Source organism: Telmatherina bonti (assembly GCF_933228915.1).
Source record: "Telmatherina bonti genome assembly, chromosome: 16".
Taxonomy (NCBI): domain Eukaryota; kingdom Metazoa; phylum Chordata; class Actinopteri; order Atheriniformes; family Telmatherinidae; genus Telmatherina; species Telmatherina bonti.
In genome coordinates, this window is record NC_136614.1 from 8,680,589 (window position 1) to 8,691,953 (window position 11,365).

Genomic DNA, 11,365 nt, shown 5'->3' on the forward strand with positions numbered 1-11,365 from the left:
CCACTGTCGCCTCATGCAGCTCAGGATGGAGGATTGGATCCAAGTCATGACTCGATGCAATCAGAATGTAAAGGGCCGTGTGACAACATTGTTGTGAAGTGGCGCGATGCAAATGAAGTTGAATTGAATTTTAAAAATTGAATAACAATACATCCATGCACAGTGGAATTAAGTTATTTTTACTTCCCTGATCTAGACTGTTAAGGTCTGCCGCACGTATGTGGAATCTGTTTTCCTGGTTTTGAATTGGATCTCAGAAACCCTAAGATAGTTCTGGTTCCTGTCAGATCCAGTTTTTCTGCACTTTTAGAGCCAACTTTAAGATTCTGAATAAAAATAAATCTAAGATGAATAAAGAACCAAATAACAAGAGCAGACAGTTGAGTTAGATGGTGCTTTTCTAGTCATGTTGATCACATCACAGCATTGAGGGCTTTTGCACCAGCAGCCAAAGACACACACTGAAGAGTGGGGAATTGATCCACCAACCCTTTGAGCTGCAGGACAACGGCTCTTTCACTTAAGCTACAGACTGAGCTACACCTGACTGAACTAAGGGAAGCACAACATGTTCTGTTAACAAAGTTTAGCTCTACAGAAGAACATGGATCCAGTGTTGAAGTGTAAGAAGGAAAGATCAGAAGCAGAGTTGAACCCAGTAGAGCTGCATTAAAAGCAGGAGTTTAACCACTGATCTATGTGGGACAGATTGTCTCTGGCATCTTCTTCTTCTGCTAAATGAGGACGATAGAAGATCTACAACATCATGTCTTCACTTCTTATGATGGTGTCCAAAGTGACAAACTTCTTCTCTTCAAAATTCTTTCTCCAGATGGATGAAGGGCAATTTGCAGCAGATTCCTCCGTCAGTCTCGTCTTTTTTCTCTCTCAGAGTCCTAGAGTTTCCCAGCGCTGAAGATGGACTAGCGAGGAAAGACAACGCCTGGCATCTCCAAGACGTGGGATCAAACCTCAGCTGGAACAACCTGAGGTATGTGTTTGTGTGTGAGACTGTGTGTGTTGGGGCCCAAAAATAAAGCAACAAAAACCTAAAAACACAATAAAACCTTCAAAAAAACCAAAATCTACAAACTTTGCGAGCATTTCCCATCGTCAATTTCCACTGGAGTCGTCCAGTCATTTCCCGTTGCGAATTTGCCATTTCCATCAATTGTGACCTTCAAGAGAAAGAAGAAGAGCTGAGTCAATGGTAAGTTTTACTACTTGCTGCATAGAAATTCTATCAGTTTGCCATTTCATTGACTTAAAGTAGAGATTTCAGCCTGTGATGAACTGAAGAAACACTGAAATGACACTTGACTGCACATTTATCCAAAGTTCAGATTTGCTCCGACTGATAGGGTTCCTTCTCCACAAACTCCGAATTTTTCACCTGAATAATTCTCATAGTGAAATACTTTTAACGAATTGTCTATGAAAACGTTCACATCAGTGATCAGTTACACAATCTACCAATCAGAGAAGGTGTTTTCACCGTGTCACCAGAGATGTACGCGTCACTTTGTCATTCAGACTTTGCATTGCAAGCATCTTTATTACGTTTCTCTACTCCTTCAAGCTAGCAGCTTGTGGAGGAAGCAGATCCTCAAGCTGTCCCACAGACGTCCTGAAGAGGCCGTGGTCCAGCTTCAGATCCTGGACTAAACCAGTTCTCTTGTCTGCAACAGGAACAGTGCGCCTGATGTGGAATCCATCTTTGTTTTTGTCATGTTGCAGGTTTGTTTCTGCATCTTTATGATTTATTTGCAGTTTCACATCTCACTTGTGCGTTGAGAAAAACGTTGATATTTCACCTCCGTAATATTCATGTGGTCTACTGGTCTACTGCTGTGTGACGGCCTTCAGACTGGTGCGGGGCGTTCCCATCAGCTCTCTGGACAAAGCCAGATCTTTTCCCTCAACAAGTGGCTCTGTGACTCTGAACAGGCTCATCTGTGTAATCAACCCTCCGGCTCGGAGGTGCGTTTGGCTCTGACACATGCTCTGTTTGTGGTTTCAGAACCTGGAGCCTGACTGGGATAATTACTGGTGCTGCCAGTCAGCGCCACTGGGTCGGCTTTGTGAAGCCTTCCTGCAGTCTGAAGACTGGGAAAACCTGCTGCAGGAAAGACTTTTCACGTGTTTGTGTGTCAAACAGCAGATTTTATTTTAACTTAAAACTGGTAATAAAAAAAAAAGCAGGCAGTCGAGTTTGCAGAGAAGGATTCAACTGGCGGTTTTATAGATGAGAAGAAAAGTGAGTTTCCATGGACAGCTGGATCCTACGTCACATCAACAGCATCCTAACACTGAAAGATCCCATTTCTCCCATGTGGTCTGAATGCAGAAGTTAGTGTGTGAAGCAGTCCTCTACAGACATCAGGCACTTAACCCCTGACAGACCACGTCAGGAGGGGACAGCTCAGCACCTGCAGATGATGATGATGATCTATTTCTTTTCTTTAAACTGGTCCATCGGTCCAGTACAGAGAGGAAAGAGACAGAAGATGTTTTACCTTTGGAAAATCAGAATAATCATCTTGTCAGACAGAGTTTGAGGAGAAAATGCGATCATTATGTCCGTTTCCAACTTGCAGGCAGAACTTTGTTTCGGATTCAGATGTTTTTCCAGCATCTTCATCACTTCAGAAATGTTGAACCAGGATCATGTTTCTGTTTATTTTCACGGCGCAGTTCACAGCGAGCGAGGTCAGAGGTCGATGAAGGGAGCGCCGAGTAAGAAGAGGGCTGTAAGGAGGGGTATCGGGCCACCGGGGAAGCTGCAGAGCAGGAAGAAGTGGAGCTTAAAACCCGACAGCAGTTTTCTGTCAGCAGGCGAAAAAAACTTCCAAAACTACAGATTCTTCCTGCAAACTGACGAGATCTGCTTTCATGGTTGTATGAAAGACTTGAAACTGAGTTTTTAAGGATTCAGATGAAATTTTATTCACTTTTACATAATGGATGTGTACTTACAGCAGTGGCCACTTTATCAGATCCACCTTCTGGTACCGGAATGGACAAGTTTCCCTCCAGAGCTGCCTTATTTCTTATTGTGACGAAATCAACAAAGGTGGAAACGTTCCTCTGAGACTTTTCTTCATATTGACATTAAGCATTACACAGTTGCTGCACATCATGATGAGAATCTCTCGTTCCACCTCATCATGATGAGAATCCCCCGTTCCACCTCATCATGATGAGAATCCCCCGTTCCACCTCATCATGATGAGAATCCCCCGTTCCACCTCATCATGATGAGAATCTCCCGTTCCATCTCTTCACCATGAGAATCTCGCGTTCCATCTCTTCACCATGAGAATCTCCCGTTCCATCTCATCATGATGAGAATCTCCCGTTCCACCTCATCCCCATGACAATCTCGCGCTCCATCTCTTCACCATGAGAATCTCCCGTTCCATCTCATCATGATGAGAATCTCCCGTTCCACCTCATCACCATGAAAATCTCCTGTTCCACCTCATCCCCATGACAATCTCCCATTCCATCTCTTCACCATGAGAATCTCCCGTTCCACCACATCCTGATGAGAATCTCTCGTTCCACCTCATCATGATGAGAATCCCCCGTTCCACCTCATCATGATGAGAATCTCCCGTTCCATCTCATCACCATGAGAATCTCCCGTTCCACCACATCCTGATGAGAATCTCCCGTTCCACCTCATCATGATGAGAATCTCCCGTTCCATCTCATCACCATGAGAATCTCCCGTTCCACCACATCCTGATGAGAATCTCTCGTTCCACCTCATCACGATTCGAATCTCCCGTTCCACCTCATCATGATGAGAATCTCCCGTTCCACCTCATCACCATGAGAATCTCCCGTTCCACCTCATCACCATGAGAATCCCCCGTTCCACTTCATCACCATGAGAATCTCTCGTTCCACCTCATCACGATTCAAATCTCCCGTTCCACCTCATCACGATTCGAATCTCCGGTTCCACCTCATCACCATGAGAATCTCCCGTTCCACCTCATCACGATTCAAATCTCCCGTTCCACCTCATCACCATGAGAATCTCCGGTTCCACCTCATCACCATGAGAATCTCCCGTTCCACCTCATCACCATTAGAATCTCCCGTTCCACCTCATCACCATGAGAATCTCTCGTTCCACCTCATCACGATTCGAATCTCCCGTTCCACCTCATCACCATGAGAATCTCTCGTTCCACCTCATCACGATTCGAATCTCCCGTTCCACCTCATCACCATGAGAATCTCCCGTTCCACCTCATCACCATGAGAATCTCCCGTTCCACCTCATCACGATTCGAATCTCCCGTTCCACCTCATCACCATGAGAATCTCTCGTTCCACCTCATCACGATTCGAATCTCCCGTTCCACCTCATCACGATGAGAATCTCCCGTTCCACCTCATCACCATGAGAATCTCCCGTTCCACCTCATCACGATTCGAATCTCCCGTTCCACCTCATCACCATGAGAATCTCCCGTTCCACCTCATCATGATGAGAATCTCCCGTTCCACCTCATCACCATGAGAATCTCCCGTTCCACCTCATCATGATGAGAATCTCCCGTTCCTCCTCATCATGATGAGAATCTTCCGTTCCACCTCATCATGATGAGAATCTCCCGTTCCACCTCATCATGATGAGAATCTCCCGTTCCACCTCATCACCATGAGAATCTCCCGTTCCACCTCATCATGATGAGAATCTCCCGTTCCTCCTCATCATGATGAGAATCTTCCGTTCCTCCTCATCATGATGAGAATCTCCCGTTCCACCTCATCATGATGAGAATCTCCCGTTCCACCTCATCATGATGAGAATCTCCCGTTCCACCTCATCATGATGAGAATCTACCGTTCCACCTCATCATGATGAGAATCTTCCGTTCCACCTCATCATGATGAGAATCTCCCGTTCCTCCACGTCCCAAAGCTGCTCTGCTGGATGTAGATCTGGTGACTGTGGAGGCCGTTGGAGGACAGTGAACTCATCGTCATGGTGATGTGAGCTTTGTGACATGGTGCATCATCCTGCTGGAAGTTTCCATCAGAAGATGCTACACTGTGCTCAGAAAGGGATGGACATGGTCAGCAGCAGGACTCAGGCTATGCTGGTTTAACCAGTGTGTCCAAAGTCAGTCCTCTAGGACCACTGTCCTGTTTAACACACTGATGCTCTCTGTTCGCTCCCAGATTCTCATGTCAGGATGTTAAATGTTTCTGAAAAGCCTCTAGCTGACAATTAACTGATGTCTACAAGCAGCAGAAACAACTTTTCTACAGTTTTTGCTTCTTGATATCAGCTTTGTCTTAAATCCGGAAGAGAATTCATTTCCTGGTCCGCAGATTCACCTATGGATGTTTTATCTCATCAGTCTTTTGAGAGCCCTTTCAGAGACTCTGTGGCGCAATGGCAGCACATCTGACTCCAGATCAGAAGGTTGTGTGTTCAAATCACATCAGGGTCATCAACCCCACCATCAGATATTGATGCTCAGTGTCTGCTGGTCAGGCCAGGTACAACCTGAAGAACTTCTCTCATCCATGAGGGAATCAGATTAGAGCAGCTGCTCCTCCTCACTGACAGGTTGGAGCTGTGGTTTTCACTGTTAAATCAACAACAGGTGCACTCAATATACCAAGAATGTTTTTGTTTTTTTTTTAATGTTGCCAAATCATTAACATTCAGTTTTTTGGCAAGGACAGATACTACATGGCCTAATGGCATTCTTATGGCAGTATATGGTAAAAAAAAAAAAAAATACAATCATGTGTCCAGAATGTGGGTGTTTCTTTTTCAGTATGAATGCAGAGCTACTGATGGAGCAGCTCTTTGGCGGAGTTTGATGCAGCTGAAATCAGCCAAAACTGGCAACTGACAGGGTCAGGGCTGTATGGAGAGCAAAGTTTTTGTCAGCAGCCTGGACCACTTGTTTGTGAAGAGTACTGCATCTCATCTCAGTCACACCAAAGGAGGGAGTAGAGGGGCTGTGGCCCCCTGAAGTTTCCGCTGTAAGGACACCCCTGGGCAGAACACTTAAGCAAACCAAGCAAGACAGGACTAGTTAATGGATAAACACATTTATTGTCTCCTGTGCATTACAAAGCATGCATCTGGCTGCCACCTGTTATGATTCCAAAATTAGTCTGATTTTAACTGGAACAAAAGACACCAAACCAATAAAAAAGCAGCAAGATGCTAAAAGTACATGCAATAAAAACCAATAAGGTCAGGTCCAGTCTAAAATCACCAGGCAGGGAGAGGTAACTCAGTGCAGCAGGAGAGCACTGAAAGGAACAGATAAAATAGTTAAAATATAAAAAGTACTAAAACAAGTGGTAAAAAGAATATATATCAAAAAAGAGGAAAACCTCCCCAATACCAACCAGGGTGAGTAGCTGGGCTTCAACAGTCTTAAAGACTCAAGGTTATCAACTTTATACCGCTCACAAACTGTCAAGTAATCTACGGTATGCTTTACCAGTCCTCGTTGCCACTTTCACCCAGATTAGCTCTGCCTCCAGGTAAGCAGCAGTGTCTTATAATGCTACTGGTCCTGATGACCATTTGACGGCAGCTGTGAACCAGACTCAGCAGCAGGCCCAGGTAGAGCAGAGGAGAGAAAGATTAGTTCAGCCCAGGTGCTGACACACACATCTGGCATCTGGTAGGCATCGCCTTCTTCCTGTCCCACAGTTAGCTTTTATTCTAAGCAGGTCAGACAGCTGAGGGCCAGTAGAGAAGGTTACCCTTCAGCAGTCGAGCTGACCTCTTCTACCTTCCTCTATTTAGACTAGCTTTCATTTACGACGTGCAACTGAAGTCCTTTATGCAAGAGTGTGGTTTAGTCGAGCTGCATTCAAAGCCCCTTCGGATCTGCCAGTTCTGACTAAACTGGTTTCTCCAAAGAAACTTTGTCATCTTTTTCACTTCAGAACCAGACTTCATCATTTGACAGACTTTTTCTACAACAATACCTTTGACTCTACAGGGTTAAGAAGATCAAGGTCTGTTTGCACCATGGAACTTCATTCATTATCATGTCCGCTTGCGGAGAAGCTGGAGCCTATCGCTCCATTTGAGCAAAATGTGGGGTACACCGTGGACAGCTCACCAGTCCATCACAGTGCCACATAGTGACAAACAACCACACTCCTACAGGCAATCTAGAGCAACCAATCAACCCAACATGCGTGTCTTTGGATGGTAGGAGGAAGCTGGAGAGAACCTGCACAGAAAGGCCACTGTCCCTGCCCAGTTGAGGATTGAACCAGCAACCTCCCTGCTGTGAGGCCACAATGTTAACCACTACGCCACCGTGGAACCCTGTACAGCTTTTGTTATACTTTTCACCATACCATTGTGAAATCCGGCATATTTGGCAACAAAAATCATAGAAAATGCTGAAATCCTGGAGGGACGAGGATGATGGTACCCTGCTGTCTGAGGGGTCGGAGGTCATTGCCGCCCTCCTCCTTCACACACTGAAACTCCTCCCGATCGAGCGGATGCTTCGATGATGATCACACTGCAGAGGAAGATGGAAATTGCTCCAATCTTTCCCTGTTTTTAAACTGTTCAGTAATTTTCTGACATGCAGGAGATCCTCTGAACATGAAAGTGTCTGCTACATTTTCCGATGCAGGATCTATATCAGAGAGGTGATCGGCAGCTTCCAGATGCTTCCTCTTCCCTCGCTTCCTGGCAGAGGAGGAAAAACTTCCAGCTCTGTTGGAAATCCATGGCTAACTGCAACTTCCACGCTCCTCCTGTGGGGATCAGTATGCAGAGCAGGTGTCACCTCTGCAGAAAGCAGCTGATAATTATTGATTGTGTGTCTTCATGCATGAAATAATTTGGGACGTCCCTTATTTGCATGCAGTCCGGAAGGATTCAGCTGCGCCTGATCTTGGATCTGCTGAGGGGATTTACTGTGTGACATGTTTCCTGTCTGGAACGAGATTGGATGAAAAGCGGAACATGAACCGGACCTCGTTAGGTTTTTCAGGTGTGGTCTCATGGATGCTGTGGTTAACCCGTCCAGATAAGAAGCAGCAGGCACATCTGAGCTTTGGGTAATGGCAAAGTCATTTGATACACAGACGCCTCACATCAGCGCTCAGAGGGGTTCATTAAATCCTCCTCTGGGTCCTTCAGAGCTGCCGGTCTCTGAACGCATCATTGTCTTTTTAATGAGATCCAGGCCGCTGGTTACAGTTCAGGTAGCAGCGCAGCTGTGAAGAGCGTCATGTGACTCGTCCCTCTGGTTCGACATGACGCTGGTCTGGTAATAACAGGATTTAAAAAAAGCAGAAAAAATGTGTTTTCATGCAACAGATGTTGATTTTCAGACATTTTCCTAATTTACATTAACCTAAATATAATGTAGAAGCTGCAAAACATTTCCATTTCCAGTCCAAAGACTGTCCAGAGAGAAAACTGGAGTCAGAAATGCTCCAAGAGGACTTTCCAAAGTAAATATCATGTTCCTGAAAATGTAAGTAAGTAAGTAAGTAAGTAAGTAAGTAAATTTTATTTATATAGCACCTTTCACAGACAGAAGTCACAAAGTGCTTCACAAAAAAGCAAAATACAGAAATAAAATACATATAAAAAGATACAACAAAAACACTGTATATAAAAATGGACACAGAAACTGCTGGTCATAACACCCCTAATCTACACAGCTGGGTATGCCTGCCGAAACAAGAAGGTTTTAAGATTGCACTTAAACACATCAGCAGACTCAAGCGAACGTAGGGAGGATGGAAGATCATTCCAGAGCCTCGGCGCAACAACCTGAAAAGATCGGTCTCCTCGGGTCCTAAAACGAGAACGAGGGACCATGAGTAAGTTTTGATCCAACGATCTCAACCTCCGCAAGGCTCTAAAAGTGAGCACCAGGATTTTGAAATTCACACGAAAAGAGACAGGGAGCCAATGGAGAGTTTTCAGAATTGGCGTAATATGAGCCCTTCGGTTGCATCGAGTCAGCAACCGCGCAGCAGAATTTTGGACCTGCTGCAGACGAGACAACTCTTTTTTTGTTTAGACAAGAAAACAAACCGTTACAATAGTCTAAACGAGAAGACACAAAGGCGTGGATAATCATCTCGAGCTCATCTTTGGATACCATTGTTCTAAGTTTAGAGATTTTCCTCAGCTGAAAGAAACAATTTCGAATGAGCTGCTTTGAGTGATGCTGTAAATGACATTTCCTTGTCAAAAATTACTCCAAGATTTCTGAGACTTGACTTACAAGACAAGCTGTGAACACTCAAATACTGTTTGATCCCTGGAATAGCTTCATCAGGGGCGATCACCAACACCTCAGTTTTTTCTGAATTAAGTTGAAGGGAATTTGCGCCGAGCCATTGTTTAATTTGCACTAGACAGTTCATTAAAGAGTTCAGTTTCTGAATCTCCGAAGCCTTAAAAGAACAGTACAGTTGAATGTCATCAGCAAATAAAAGGTAGGAAACATCATCAAACTCCTGAATAATCTTTCCTAAAGGGAGGACATAGAGCAAAAACAAAATCGGACCCAAAACAGAGCCCTGTGGTACTCCACACAGAAGATCAGCAGAGTCAGATAGAATATGGTTAGCTGAGACACTAAAACTCCTGTCTGATAAATAAGATGAGAACCATGCTAGGACAGAGCCAGACAGTCCGACCAAGTCATGTAGTCTTGTCAGCAAGATCTGATGATCGACAATATCAAATGCCGAGGAGAGATCCAACAAGACAAGTACCGTGCATTTCCCAGAATCTGCAGACATCATAATGTCACTAGACACTTTCAGCAGTGCAGTTTCCGTTGAATGATGTTTGCGGAAACCAGACTGGAAAGTGTCAAAAATGTCATACTTTTGCAAGAAATGTAGCAGCTGCTCGGAGACCACCTTCTCTAAGATTTTAGACATGAATGGAAGTTTTGATATTGGTCGGTAATTCTTAGGATCTGTGACATCCAGACTTGATTTTTTAAGAAGTGGTTCAACAATGGCATGTTTAAAAGCACTGGGAAAAACACCAGTGGTGAGTGACAGATTGATCACTTTAGTAACCCAGGGGTCAATGACATCAAACACTTTTAAAAAGAGTTTAGATGGCAGCACATCAGATGAACTAGAAGACGACTTCATTTTGGTGACCAGAGCTGAAATTTCAACCTCCGTCACTGGTTTAAAAGAGGACCACTCCTGGAGAACAGGCTCATTAACAGGGTTACAACTACTGAGCACTGAAAGACTGTTCTTAATGTCCTGAATTTTGCTAAGAAACACTTTAAGAAAGTCATTGCTATCAGCTTTGCAAAAAACAGGAATAACAGGAGCAGCAGGACAAACAATAGAATTTATGGTGTCAAAAAGCACTTGAGGTTTCTTCTTGTTTGAGATAATCAACTGCCGAAAGTAGTCAGATCTGGCAGTTTTTATCATTTCATTTAAAGACGACACCAGTTCCCGGAGGTGCAATCGATGAACCTCAAGTTTAGTGGACTTCCACAGACGTTCAGTTTTCCGACATAGCCGCTTCAAAGAACAGAGCAACCATCAGGACAGAGTTCATTTAAATGAACGAACTCCCCTTCTCTTTGCCACGTCTCCGTAAAAAACAAGAAATCCATATTTTGCCTGGTAAAAAGATCGTTCAAGGCAAAAGACTTGTTAGCAATAGAACGTGCGTTCAGTAGACCAAGCCGAGTCAATGATGATGTCACAGATGACGTAGCCGGATGCAACGGGATAGGTCGGAGACACGACAGGCAATCACGTGATGTCCAGCTGATCTGGGAGCTCGCATGCAGGATGTCCAGTGTAAACACAGGACGACGTGATGGCTGTACATCCCAACGATCATAATTCCAGTAACGGACAGGCTCCAGATGACTGGCCAAAGAGCCACAGGAAGACAGCGGCGAGAACGCTCTGTCGCCACAGCAGGCACTGCGGAGAGGGATCACACGCAAACACCTGGCCCGGTAATCCACGGAGGCGATCCCAGCCACATGTCTTGTAAAGTGCCCAGCGTGAAGAAAAGTCCCTCTGGATCTTCTGAGAAAGATGCAATCTGTAGTCGAACTTTCTTCTCTACACGGGGGCTTCAGGTGTTCTCACAACAGCTGACATGGTGAATGATGATTTCTAATCTGTGAGAATAAATGTCATTTCAGTGTTTCTTCAGTTCATCACAGGCTGAAATTTCTACTTTAAGTCAATGAAATGGCAAACTGATAGAATTTCTATGCAGCAAGTAGTAAAACTTACTGTTGACTCAGCTCTTCTTCCTCTTGAAGGTCTCAATCGATGGAAATGGCAAATTCGCAACGGGAAATGACCGGACGACTCC